This window comes from Thamnophis sirtalis, unplaced genomic scaffold (assembly GCF_051295495.1).
Source record: "Thamnophis sirtalis isolate CommonGarterSnake01/CBP01778 unplaced genomic scaffold, rThaSir2_p1.2 scaffold_2, whole genome shotgun sequence".
Taxonomy (NCBI): domain Eukaryota; kingdom Metazoa; phylum Chordata; class Lepidosauria; order Squamata; family Natricidae; genus Thamnophis; species Thamnophis sirtalis.
The window spans coordinates 8133130-8147557 of NW_028261382.1; the positions used below are offsets into that span (position 1 = coordinate 8133130).

A 14428-nucleotide genomic window follows, 5' to 3' on the forward strand; every position below is an offset into this window, starting at 1 on the left:
CAACAGAAATGTTGGTGTCAGTTGCGGTTGTAGGTCTATCTGTACACGTATGTGTTTTTGCTCCTTGTTTCCAAATACTAATACTGTGCATTTCTTTTTATTATTTTTATTCATTCCTGTATTTCTGTTGCGTATTCCGCTACTATTAATATTGGTCCATGGTATTTTATTTTTCCCCTTTTGGTATAAATCAAGAGAGTTGCATGCAAATTGGAAATGTGACTTTCAAAGGTAAACTGAGTTTCAGTTTCTACTGGTTTGAATGTATGAGATTAGGACAATTTCATTAAAATGTAAATTCAATCACTCTTTATTCTTACCGTGAATGGGTGCCATCGCATCTGCTGCTTTTGTCTGATTGTGTGTGTGTGTGTGTGTGTATGTATGTGTGTGTATATATATATGTATATGTGTGTGTGTGTGTGTGTGTGTGTGTGTGTGTGTGTGTGTTTCATTTGTGCTGATAAATAAATAAAGGGAGACTAGTATAGATCTATTTCAAGCTATTTAGCTCTCATCAGCTAGCCATACCCTTACTGGGAATCGAACCTGGGCTGTATTACATATCAGGCAGTTATATTAGCCACTAAACCACAGGATCTCTTCCTTTATCAGCTAGGCCAGGGAAATAGGTATGTATTGTGTCACAACCTCTGATATGCCCAAATATGGGAGGAAGCATACTGCTTCCCTTTTCTGTCTATCGGCTCATCACAAGGGACCATCACGACAGAAAGCCATTATTTTTACTGTTGTCTTTGTTACATTTGTGTTGCATTTGTGCTGATAAATAAATAAAGGGAGACTATATATACACAGACATTGTGATCTCCAAAACATTAAAATATATTGCTCACTAAGCTTTCATAAGTCACTGCTAACATCATCAGAGTGTAAAAGCCATTAGAGAGATACCTGCCTTTATACAATGTTAATCAATTTGGCCATTGCGCGGGTAATAGGCCCATCCAGCCACCTCCCACCTGTGACTAGCTTTGTTGTTTTTACATCAGGCATGTTAATCGACGCTCCTATTCCTTTATAAACAACATCTCCCTTTATTTATTCATCTGCACAAATGCAACACAAAAATGGTTTCCTGCCCAGAAGGCTCTTAGGGTGGAGCTGAAAGGCAAAAGGGAAGCAGTATGCGCCCTCCCATATTTGGGCACACCGGGTGCTTTGACATAGCACTTAATCATTTCCTTGGCTCAGCTGATAAGGGAGGAGAACTTATGGCTTAGAGGCTAATACAACTGCCTAACATGTAGAAACAGCCCAAATTTTAATCCCAGTAAGAGTATGGCTAACTGATGAGAGCTAAATAGCTTGAAATAGATCTATATTAGTCTCCCTTTATTTATTTATCAGCACAAATGCAACACACACACACACACACACACGTGTGTGTATATATATCAAGTCATCCTGGCCTTTAGAATTTCTTGCTGCATTATTAGAAACGTTGGAAAAGTTAAGAAAAGAAAGGAAGTAATTGGGATGCATTGAAATGGATATTACTTTTTAGAGATAAACTGGGAACTTCAATTTCTAATCTCATTTTGTTAATATCTGAATTTAGTATCCGGCCTGGTGACTCTGTAAACTGAAGCAAATTAGAATTTGATGATACTGTCTCTCCATAATCATTTTAGGGTGGTGTTTTGATTCTTTTTTTTTCCTTAAAAAAATTAACTTGATATAAAAATTACTGCAAACCTTTCTCAATTCGTAAATTTGAATTTGTCATCTATTTTGTCCTAAATGGGGGGGAAGGGGAGACCCCTTGTCTAGAATTTGAATATTTGTAAGATAAACACAATTATGTGAATTTAACTCTCGGGTTTGTTTACATTTCAGGAGGTCATCCTCTTAAATATCTCTTCATTACATGAAACAAATTGATAGCCGATTAAATAATTTTAGCTGACACAGGCATCCCTCAAGATCTCGACTTGCCTAAATTACAATTACCTATTAGGCAAAATGGATTTAATTGAATTAGTCACTGGTTGCTACTTCTGAATTCTGTTCCTCGCTGGATATAACTTGAGGGGAGACGTCAAGATTTGCGTGTGAATTGGACTAGAGTGAGGGAGAGGTGCGCAGAGTCAGCCTCACTCTCTCTTCCCAGATTCCATCTTGCTCCAGTAGCAGGACAAGAGTCGAGACAGTTGGAGATGGGCGGGCGCAGTGGTTGACCAGGGCGTCTTCCGTGTCTTGGCGTGCTCTTAGCGTACCGCATTGCTTGCAGACACCGCCTTCATGACCTCCGTCCTATTCTAGTAAGTTTCATATTCACACTTGGCCAATAAAAAATTCTACTCTATCTATAGAATAGAATAGAATAGACTAGAATGGAATAGAATTCTATTCACACTTGGCCAATAAAAAAATTCTATTCTATCTATAGAATAGAATAGAATAGAATAGAATTCTATTCACACTTGGCCAATAAAAAAATTCTATTCTATATATAGAATAGAATGGAATAGAATAGAATTCTTTATTGGCCGTGTGATTGGACACACATGAAATTCTATTCTATTCTATTCTATTCACACTTGGCCACTAAAAAAATTCTATTCTATCTATAGAATAGAATAGAATAGAATAGAATAGAATTCTATTCACACTTGGCCACTAAAAAATTCTATTCTATATATAGAATAGAATAGAATTCTTTATTGGCCGTGTGATTGGACACACATGAAATTCTATTCTATTCTATTCACACTTGGCCAATAAAAAATTCTATTTTATTCTATTCTATATATAGAATAGAATAGAATTTTTTATTGGCCAAGCGTGATTGGACACATAAGGAATTTGTCTTTGGTTCCTAGGCTCTCAGTGTACATAAATGAACAAGATACATTCATCAAGGATTGTTTTAGGACTGAACAGTTACCAGAAGCTGATATTAATTATATGCAAAGCAATTACTCTATTTCAAACACCAGCATACAAAACATTTATGCAGCATCGATGGTTTCCACCCATAACAAAATTAAGAGTTCCCACGAAAACCCTTCTAGTCCCTTCCCAAAATCATTTCAGATTCCAGTTGATCAGAAGATATCTTATTCGAGGAAAGCCAAAATATCCTACTCAGAATTTGACCCTTATGAACAATGCAGAAGAACTCTTAATCATGGCTGATTCACAGGGCATCGGGCCAAATAGGTTTCATTGACACGTTTCCTCCTAAGCAGATCCAGAAAACAGATATCAAGTTCTCGGAAGGTATTTCTGCAGGACCTCGGACAGCTCACAATGTGGGTTTCTTTGCAAATCAGCACCGTAAGTTGGTTTTTGTGAAGACATAAGTACCCGTATAGTCCTATAAACCCTGACTTGTTACATCCGTCAAATTGGCTGGGGGAGGAACAATTTACTAAATGACAATTAAATATGATTCATCTTGACTTAGCATACTACGCTAAGAAAGGACAGGAAGGCCCTACAGAGAGTGATCAATTTGGCACAAGTAGTTTCAGTTTCAGTTTCAGTTTTGGTTTATTTGTATGCCGCCCTTCTCCAGGAGGGACTCAGGGCGGTGAACAACTCAAAGGGGAAAGGGAACATAAACAACAGTACACATAATTAAAATACACGAAAATCACACAGCCATACCAGTCGAGAGGGGAGGGGAACTCATCAACCCCAGGCCTGCCGGCACAGCCAGGTTTTGACGGCTTTCCGGAAGGCCTGGAGAGAGGTGAGGGTCCGGATCTCCGCGGGGAGTTCATTCCAAAGGGCCGGAGCTGCTACAGAGAAGGCCCTCCCCCGGGTAGTAGCCAGATGGCATTGGCTGGTGGACGGAACCCGGAGGAGGCCGACCCTGTGTGATCTGACGGGTCTTTGGGAGGTAATTGGCAGCAGGCGGTCTCTCAAGTACCCAGGTCCAATACCATTGGTTGCCCTCCAACACCACTGGATGACATCGCCAGGTTTCACTGCTTTAGCAGAGTAAGGAAGATACTCAGAGGTGATTCACACCCTGGTCAGTGTCTCTTCGCACTTCTACCATCGGGCAGAAGACATCAAAGCATAGCCAGTCAAACAAATAGGTTTAAGAAGAGTTTCTATCCTTGGGCTGTCAGACTCTTAAACACAACCACAATCACTCCATGTGTCAGGCCTGCAGTTATATCCCTTTTAGGATCTTTGGCCTGCCACACTCTCTCTTATTTCATTATGCTGTTTCATTAGTGTAGTAGTTGGGAGGGGGGAATAGAAAGGAGTAGAATTGTGGAATCCGTTGTTGTCATTCTTTTCTAGAAGCCAAGGTCATCTTTTGTCTCCGCACCTCTGCACCTGACCGGAAGCAGCTTGGGGGAGATGCCAGCGTGGATGAAGAAGATTGGACCATGTGATGGATTGTGGGTGTGGGGACAAGATCATGAACTTTCAACTGCGTGGGAATCTGATGTAACATCCAGAATTGGGATTTCACAGATGTGCTAAGATGTCTGATTTATTAAATTGGAACTTTAAGGATCGTTTTGCCTTGGACTCTGATTTAATTCTACATGATACTTGGAACGCTGACACCATGCTCACGTGGAAACCTATGACTAATTTCTCTTTTTCTTTCTTTTTTCTTTCTTCCTAATTACTTGCATTGGGATTATACTTTATACTTATGTTTATGATTATTCTTTAGACCTATATTTATGCTGTTTGTATTTGTCATCATGGATTGGACCAGTGAGGGTAAAACCAATTCCATTGTACTTATTTTGTACAATGACAATGAAGGCCATACTACTACGTAAAGCCAACCATTGGTTTTCATACAGTTAAATTTTGCAAAAACTCAACAGCTATGCCTTTTTACCCATAAAATAATAATAATAATAATAATAATAATAATAATAATAATAATAATAATAATAATAATAATAATAATAATAATAATAATAATATAGAACCAGTTCGGTGTAGTGATGCTAGACTAGAAAGCAGAAGGTGCTGAGTTCTAATCATGATTTAGCCACGAAAGCCGGCTGGGTGAGTTTGGGCCATTCACCAGGAGACACTGAATTCTAGTCCTGCCTTAGGGTATGAAAGCTGGCTGGGTGACTTTGAGCCAGTCCCTCTCTGTCAGACAGACCCACCTCACAGGGTTGTTGTTGTGGTGGGGGGAGGAAGAGGAAGGAATATTAGGTGGTGGGATTCAGCCAGTTCACACCTATTGGGGAGAACCGGTTGTTAACTTTCTAAGCAGTCTGGAGAACCGGTTGTTGGAAGAAATCTCATTTTAGTTTTTTTCCACTTTACAGGGCTAATCCTGTAAGGAAGGCAGGAAGGAAACATCCTGCTGTTTCTAGCCTCACCTTGATTGCCCTGCTTACAGAAACTGCCTCTCCGGTTAGCCCTTATTCCATTGTAACAGCTAAGGCGAAGCGCCCATCGACGTGAGTGACATTGAGTTGGCCACGCCCACCCTGTCACATGACCACCAAGCCATGCCTATCCAGCTGGTCATTAGGACAGAGAACCGGTTGCTAAACTATTTGAATCCCATCATTGGTAGGTTCACTGTCTTGAATTGCTTATGAAGTAGTAAAGATGGGATAGAAATCAAATAAATAAACAAATACATATCTCTGTTGCTCATGACAACATCCCAAACCTCATTGAGGGAATATCTTTATTAGATTAACTTGTCAACCAAATGCCCCTCTAATGTTAGAGTGGTGGTTTTTTTTTTAAGCCTTCACTGAGATGCTGGGCTTTTTGTGATGACATCACCTGCACTTTTGGTGATTAAGATAGACTTTTTTCCTAAATAAAAGAAAATGCAATTTCTTTATTTCCTTCCACCCTATTTCTTCTTGCAGCGTCAAAGAAAATCCTTTGGAATTCACTTTCCCCTTTCCACTTAACCTTTCATTACTCCCTTCGCTGTAGCCTTGAAACTTTTATTTTTCCTGTCTCAGATTCTTTCTTTCTGAAAACTTATTCTGAAGCCCAAACTTTATCACCTGGTGCTACTGAATCCATATCTGGGTTTTTGAGAGCGGCTATTGCAACAAACCCCTGAATCCCAAATGCTTTTGTGTTTTTGCATTACCTGTCTTGGTGCGGTGGGGTTGTTGGTGCGTGTGTAAAAATGACTATCCTCCACTCGGTTTAAGGCCCCCCTCCCCCCACACACCTTCCAGTTTAAGCTGAAAAAAGAAGGAAACTGTCGTGCAAACGAAGGAAAATAGTTATTTTTTTAAAAAGGAAAAGATGTCAGCTTCGTATCTTCATCTTCCCCAGAAGCATTGGCGAACCAGTTTTGTATTGATCGCTGAAGAGCATTTACAGTGTCAGCTGGGGATTGTGATTGGGGGGAGGGCGAGGGAGCGATTTGGAGTCAAAGGGGCTCTTGAATTCTCTGAACTGAAGACCTAATCAGTCATTCGGGGCATCCCCCAATTATGGATGCTGTCCCTAACTCCCAGATAAATAAAAAGGAGTTTGAGTTTGGATAGTATTACTGTGAGGGACGCCATGGCTCAGTGGCTAAGACGCTAAGCTTGTCGATCAGAAAGGTCGGCAGTTCAAATCCCTAGCGCCGCATAACAGAGTGAGCTCCAGTTACTTGTCCCAGCTTCTGCCAACCTAGCAGTTCGAAAGCACATAAAAATGCAAGTAGAAAAATAGGGATGACCTTTGGTGGGAAGGGAACAGCATTGCGTGTGCCTTGGGCCCAGTGGTGGGTTTCAATTTTTTTTAGAACCTCTTCTGTCGGTGTGGCTTGCTTTGTGGGAGTGGCTTGCTGGCCATGTGACTGGGTGGGAGTGGCTTGCCAGGCATGTGACTTGTGTGGGCATTGCCAACTTGTAAAATGTGGTGAAACTCACTTAACAACGCTCTTGCTTAGCAACCAAAATGTTGGCTCAGAAACTCTGGCATTTGAAGCATGCAAGTCTTAGAGCTGTCAAGATACAAGATCTTTGCACCCCTAACCCTTTAGAAAAAAAACCCCCAGGGATGTTCAAACTTGACAGCTTTAAGACTTGTGGACTTCAACTCCCAGAATTCCTCCTCTCGCTCTTCATCTTGATGATGTGCGGACGGGCGAGGGGAGGGAGCTGGAACCGGTTCTAAACGGCACTGTAGATTTGTGGAACCTCTTCTATAGGTTAGAACTGGCAGGAATCCACCCCTGCTTGGGCCTTTAGTCATGCCGGCCACATGACCACGAAGACATCTTTTGACAGTGCTGGCTCTTCGGCTTTGAAATGGAAATGAGCACCGCCCCCTATAGCCAGGAATGACTAACACATAAGTGCGAGGGGAACCTTTACCTTTAGTTTAATGAAAAGAAGGACTAGGGGTGACAGGAAAGCAAGGTTCCAATATCCGAGGGGCTGCCCCAAAGAAGAGGGAGTCAAGCTAGTCTCCAAAGCTAGAACAAGAAGCAATGGGTGAAAGTAGAGAAGCAACTTAGAACTAAGGAGAAGTTTCCTGGCAGTCAGAATAACCAGTAGAACTTGCCTCCAGAAGTTGTGAATTCTCCCACATTGGATGTTTTTAAGAAGAGATTGGACAACCATTTGTCTGAAATGACCACGGAGACGTCTTTGGACAGCGCTGGCTCTTCAGGTTTGAAACGAAGATAAGCACCTGTTCCGGCCCCCTCCTCCATCCAGTAATGAATGCCGAGACAAGCTTAAATGGAATGTCCTTTAATAACAAGACACCAAAACGCCAATGGCTGAAAGCCAAGCAAAACAAACAGATAAGGACTTTGGCAGGAACTCAGACAAACTCAGGCAGCAATAAACACAGATAAGGCTTGGCAGCAATCCAGCCTGCCAAGCTCATACAATGTTCTCCGACATTCAATCCTGCATTGACTTCTACAAAGAGGGCCGTGTGTACAAGTAGCTTTTTATAGTCTGGAGAGGAGCCTAATGACCACCAGCTGAGTACAATCACCTCCTGTAATTGCGTAATTGTTCCTGACGCCTAGTAGCTCTTTGATGGTGTGCATCCAGGAACAACTCACTGCTGGCTTCTGGCTCACTCTCCCTTGTCTCCTCCCCATTGGGCGAAGGCTCAGGCGCCACCTGGTGGCCAACCAGTCTCTCTGCGTCCTGCTCAGAGTCGGAACCCTGTCCAGGGTCCTCCACATCCTCCAGAGCTGACTCATAGGGCCCCTCACTGTCGGAGTCTGGTGGCAGCTCCAATGGCGCCTGCTGGGCCACAACAAACACCGCCCCCTAGAGTCGGGAATGACTAGCATATATGTGCAAGAGGAACCTTTACCGTTACTGTGAGGGCAAAGGAGACAATGAGGGTGGGAATGGAAGACATGAAGGCACAGTGCCACCCCAGGGGGGACTGCAAAGATTTAAGAAAAGGCATCACTATTGAGAAGAAGACATGGAAAACAATCAGGAGGAGAAGGAAAACTCAGAAAATGGAAGAAGATTTCAGAGGAGTGGAGCACATAACACCTGTACACCAAAGCACATCTGGAGGACAAAGGCCTATATATCAGGTTTTCCAACCTTGGCCACTTTAAGACAGGTGGACTTCAATTCCCAGAATTCCTTGGCCAGTCACGCTGGCTGGGGAATTCTGGGAGTTGTAGTCCCTATGTCATAGATTTATTGTTTCAAAGGAAGAAATTAAAGGTAAAGAGATTGGAAAGACAACTGGTCTCCAGATCCAGGAAATACAGAATAATTGTGAATCCTTTCCGCCCACATGTCAACAGAGGGGACTAGAGAATCCGAGGGCAATTCCCAAACCTGGATCGTTGCGTGGAAGAAGTCATTTACCGGGAGCAAGTTGGATTTCTTGAACTCTGGTCAAGTTGCCTTCGTTTCTTGAGAAGGAAATTAGGATTTTCATTCCCAATTCAAGAAGCTTTGCACTGTATGTTAACCCTGCGGGGTGCGAAATGTAGGCTTTGCAGGAGAAGTGAAACGTCTTAAAGAAAAATTGGAAACTCCAGTTGCTTTTCCAATAAAAGCACCATTGGGATGTTGGAAGAAATGTCCTTCTGGGTTCGGCTCCAAGTGGGGAAAAAGACACTGGAGACATGGAGGCTGCTTGGAAAGATGGTTTTAATGGTGGACAGGATCACATGGCTTGAGTCCTGAACAGAAAAGGTGATCACATGCTTCAATGTTGGTGGAGAAGAAGAGAAGGGCTAAGGGAGGGGCTTTTTATAACCTGTTCAGTCCCACCTCTCTGTTTCCTGTTCCTGTGTAAGGAATGTATTCTGATTGGTTGTCAGACTCCCATAGGGCCATGCAGGGGCAACTCTCTGGGCTGCATTTTGAATCCAGGTTTGGTTGAGTTTTCAGATGCCATGTAGTCAGTTGAGTAAAGGGCCAATGTTATCACGCCTTTACTCCCATCCCCCCCTGGGGCTGCAGTGGAGAAGTCTTTATTACGTAAAGGGACTAGCTTGGCCTTCTTAATGGCCCATTGACAAAGTGGGGATGGGCAGGAAGCTACCGGCAGCTATTCTGTCTTTTAAAACATGTTTCTTTCTTTTCACACCCAGAGAAATATTCTGCCTTTTCAATATTTCCTAGGATATTTCACTTTTTCTGAGAGAGCGCTGGGTGATAACTTCCCACAAGCAACAAAGGATCTTGGTTCACTCCCCCCCCCCCAATGAGGACTAAGGAGGCGGTTTAGAAAGCCCAGTTATCAAGACCATGGCTGGGCATGAGGAGGGACCCCACCCATCACTTCCTCCCGCCGTTTAGGGACACTTCAGTCTTCTGTCATCCAAACAAGGTGGCTTTGGAAGACCCCCCCCCCCTCCTTCCTCTCAGCATCCTTTCCAAACTCCCAACAGGCCCCCTCAGATCCGGGCAAAGAGGACCCTCGCCCATCGTTGTTCCACGACCACCCCAACCCGTCGAGGGGCTTTTTAACTCCCGCCACCGAGGGGGGGGGGGTGATGTGTGAGGTGAGGGGGGGGGTGGAATAGAAAGATTGCGAGCGCGATCTCGTGAGAGCGCATGCGGAGAAAGGGGCGCCTGCCTCGCTCTCCTCGCCAGAAGCAGCCAGGCAGCTTGCCGCAAATGGCTGGGGGAGGGCCGAGGAGGTGGGAGCGGCCGAAGTGAAGCCGCGAGGGGGACTTCGCCTGGCGGAGAGAGAGAAAGAGAGAGAGAAAGAGAGAGAGAGCCTCTTCCACAGCCGCCGGGAAGAGCAGCCAGAGGAAAAAAGCGGCCGAAAAACAAGACCCCAAACAGCGCCAAAAAGAACCCAGCCAGCCAGCTAGCCAGCGACCGGGCCAAACGACGCCGCGCCACGGGCTACGGCTGGTTCCTCCCCAGCGCCGTCGGGGGCTGCCAGGCGGATGCCCGGCCGGTAAGCTTGCGTGCTGTGGGTGTGGCGGGGCTCCGGAGAGGCGGGGCAGACCCGGAGGTTTGTCAGTACCCGGGGTTGGGTGTTGTTTTGTGTGGCGTACGTGGGGATGCTGCCTATCTTGAGTGGAAGGACTTTGGGGTCCTTGGGAAGCTTTTTTGGGGGAAAGGGGAGAAAAAAGAGGCGCTTGACCCTCTTGGCTCTCTTTGGGCATCCAGCCCGCCTTCCCGCCTCGAGTTCAGCTTGGGCTGCCCTGGAAGGACGGACGAGGAGGAGGAGGAGGAAGAGGCGAGCCCTGACTTGGGAACAAAAGCGCTCGCCCTTCTCGCTGCTTTGGCGAGGCGCCTTGGACTACAGTGCCCATCGCTCCCAGCGAATGGCTGGCTGGCTGAGGTTGTAACTCAGCGCATTGGAGGGGTGGGGAAGAGCACCGCCGGGGGGGGAATCGAAGCGCCCCCCTCCCTCTTCCCCATCCCCAGTGCCTGGCCGAGGGTGTTTGCCTTGCGAATTGGATGCGCTTGGTCCTCCCTTCTTTCCTTCTCCGCCTGGCTTCTCTCTCGCTCGCTTTCCTTCTTCCTTTCAGCCGTGATGAATGGTCTGGCTAGGGGGGGGGGTCGGGAGAGCGGCTCGGCGGTATTTTATGTCCCCTTCCAGACTTTGGTCGGAGCCAGCCATGATTTGCGCACCTCGGGAGGCAGAGGTGCCCGCGTGCGTATTTGCGCACGCCGTAGCTCCGGAGAACACCCAGGGGCGCACGCACCCCAGCTAGGCTCGCCGCGTGAACTATTCCAACTTCAGCTGAGCTGAAAATGAAAAGGGAGGTGTGGGGGGGAAACATGTTTCCTGCTTTGCTACCCTGTGGGGCTAGTTGGATACGTTGCAAAGAAAACCCTACAGCCGGCCCTGTGCCATTTTTTCTGGCCCTCTCCGCTTGCCAATAGCTGCCTCTTTGCTTCTGCTCCATTACTCGGAGTAGTAAACGCAGCTCCCATGTTTGCTTGCTCCGTGCCATAAATCTTCCGCGCTCTCTGCTTCCTTCCTCACCATTCATTTAAAGAGGTTTTCACTTTCCAATTATTCTCGCAGCTGGGGACTCGCTAGTTCTAGGTTGAGGGGTTGAAGAATTCTTCCAGCCCCTTCTCTTCTTCCTTCCCCTCCTTTTTTTCCTTTTGCTACTTTCTTTGGGAGGGGGACCGCTTCCCACATTTTTCTCTCCTTCCTGATCATCTGAAAGTGGGAGAGAAGGGGTCTTTCTTTCCTTGGGGTGTCTGCCCCCCAGCCAGAGAGACTGAGAGAGAGAGAGAGGGAGAGAGAGAGAGAGAGAGAGAGAGAGAGAGGGAGGGAGAGAGAGAGAGAGAGAGAGAGAGAGAGATGGCTTGATTCTTAATTCAGACAGGATCAATCACGTGTCCATTCAAACAGGGCGTGACTGATTGAAAACCCACGGACAAAAATTCCCCTGGGAGTGACTTCATCTCTTCTCTACTTTGTCTACGTCCAGGCTCCAAAAACACACAACAAAAAACCAAAAATAATAATAATAAAACCTGCCACCTTTGGAAGGGTTTTTGTTTGTGAATTGGTGAAATGAAAGCTGTGGCAAGTAGAAATGCCAACCAGCACCCACTCATCCTGGCCGAGATTCTCGCTGGACTTTCTTTCTAATCTATTTATGCTGGCCAGTAATATATATTTTGCACACCAATCTATCAAAAGAGTTTGGCAGTTTTGTTTACGTTCTGCTTACGTTCAGGGAATCTGCAGGGATGAAAGAACTCGGTGGCGCCTGGTATCCCGAGAGAGAGAGAGAGACATTTTATGTACATCTTTCGCTGTCCAGTTGGATTTGGGAGAGATCCCTCCTGGGGGCATTTCCAGCAATCTGATCTATTCGCTTTTTAAAAAAAGGGATGAAAAGGGAACGCGGCAGAGAGAAAGCTTTCAAAACGAAGCGAGGGGATAACATGAGAATTAGAAGGCTCTTTGGCAAAAACCATGTATTATGGACTTTTGTTTATACTTGTAGGAATTATTCGTTCCTTTTTCTCAACACCAACCCTCCCCCCCTACAGCTTGGCTGGGTTCACATAACCTGTTAACCTTGCTTGGCGGGTTTGCTGAATAAAATAATTGGTTCAGTTTGCTTTCTGTGCTTGAAGAAAAACTGCCAAATAAAGCAGTTTGGGAAACTTGCTTAACCTAATTGAGTGAACCACATTATCCAAGTTTATACTTCACATTAAACCTCAGACTGCATTGGTTTATCGATCTACTGCTTGAACATAGCCATTCTGTTTTTGGCAAAAGTGAATATGTTGCATAACATAACTGTGATACCTTACCACCGCAGGGGAATGCTGTCCACAAAATGTAGTTTTTATTCAACTGAAGGACCTGTGGCTGAGTTCATATACTAGGCTAACATTAAGAGTTTGGGTGTATTGTGGTCCGGAAAACATGGTTCAACACTCAGGAGGAGATGTAAGCCAGGTCACTGTGGTTTGGGCTAACCAAAATTAATATTTTAAGGCAGAGGGTGAACTTCTATTCTGGTGTTCCCCTAAGGCTTTAAACAGGAATGCTAGTTAGAAATCTGGACATTTAGACATTTGTGATCCAGTTGCTCACAACTGGGAAATAAAACATATGAAGAACGGTTGCAGGAACTGGGTATGTCTAGTTTAATGAAAAGAAGGACTAGGGGAGACATGATAGCAGTCTTCCAATATCTCAGGGGCTGCCACAAAGAAGAGGGTGTCAAACTATTCTCCAAGGCACCTGAAGGCAGGACAAGAAGCAATGGGTGGAAACTAATCAAGGAGGGAAGCAACTTAGAACTAAGGAGAAATTTCCTGACAGTTAGAACAATTAACTAGTGGAACGACTTGCCTCCAGAAGTTGTGAATGCTCCAACACTGCAAGTTTTTAAGAAGAGATTGGACAGTCATTTGTCTGAAGTGGTGTAGGGTTTCCTGCCTAGGCAGGGGGTTGGACTGGAAGACCTCCAAGGTCCCTTCCAACACTGCTATTGTATTGTATTGTATTGTATTCTATTCTATTCTATCCAAGTTGTCATTTTGGTTGATGTAAACATAGATGCAGACAATTAGCCAAGAACTATCTACTTTGCAAAATCTCAAAACAGTTCTTTTCCCTGTCACTTATTATCTGATTTCCTGCTGAACAGGGGGTTGGACTAGAAGACCTCCAAGGTCCCTTCCAACTCTATTCTAAATTCTTCCTCCTTTTACAGTATTCTTTTTATGTAAAAGCACAGACTTTGTATGATTGGCTAGTCATATTCTCTTTCTCTTCCTCTTTGCTGTCTGCCTGGTTCACGCATCCATCCCGTTTAAATGTTAAACCAACATAGATCTTTTTCAAACGGATTTTGATTAGTGGAAATAGTGGGACATAAATATCTTCTGACTGCCCCCTCCCCCCACCCCCTTGTGCTCCCTGTGTAGTTTTTGTATCCGGGAGTAAATACAAAATGGATTGTGTCTAGCTTCACTCCTGTCTGCTATTTCAGACCAAATTTCAATCCACGGAGCTGTTTTTCCAAAATATTCCTTGTCTTGTTGTTTTGGGTTATGCAGATGTGGCTTAAACTGCGCTGGGGGAAAAAAATAGGAATTTGGAAGGAACAGAAATGCTATTCAAGGGTTGTGATTAGATTTCTTTATAGTGTGTATTTCTTTTAAGGTATGTTTGTATTGCCAAGGCCCCTCAATGCTTCCCTTAAGGAAAAAGATTAATAATCTTGCAATAAAAATTTACCTTGCTGTTCAGAATAGCACTCTGAGGCTGAAGTCTTGCATACTTTTTTTTATAAGGCAGTAAAATAGTTCTCAGTGAGACCTCTAATATTATATACCTTGTGGTTAGAATGGAACAGAGGTGTTTTCTTCCTTGACCCCTAATTCTAAAACATAGAGAGGCGGGGGTATCATCAACCAAATCTGTTTTGTCTCTTATATCTAACTAGAATGCTGTTTGGGGAAAAATTAGGGTGGTGCCTAGGGATTGCGATGGCTCAGTGGCTAAGATGCTGAGCTTGTCAATTGGAAAGATCGGCAGTTCGAATCCC

At 44.6% G+C, this 14428-nt stretch overlaps 1 long non-coding RNA gene across 1 annotated transcript in view; it reads left to right on the forward strand.

Annotated features, from left to right (window-relative positions):
- Positions 1–10141: 10141 nt before the first annotated feature.
- The window catches only part of LOC148048451 (uncharacterized), a 161601-nt gene continuing 157314 nt past the window's right edge, over positions 10142–14428 (forward strand). Inside the window, exon 1 of the long non-coding RNA XR_015695334.1 lies at positions 10142–10341. This is a non-coding gene — a long non-coding RNA (uncharacterized LOC148048451). The remainder of the gene's footprint in view (positions 10342–14428) is intronic.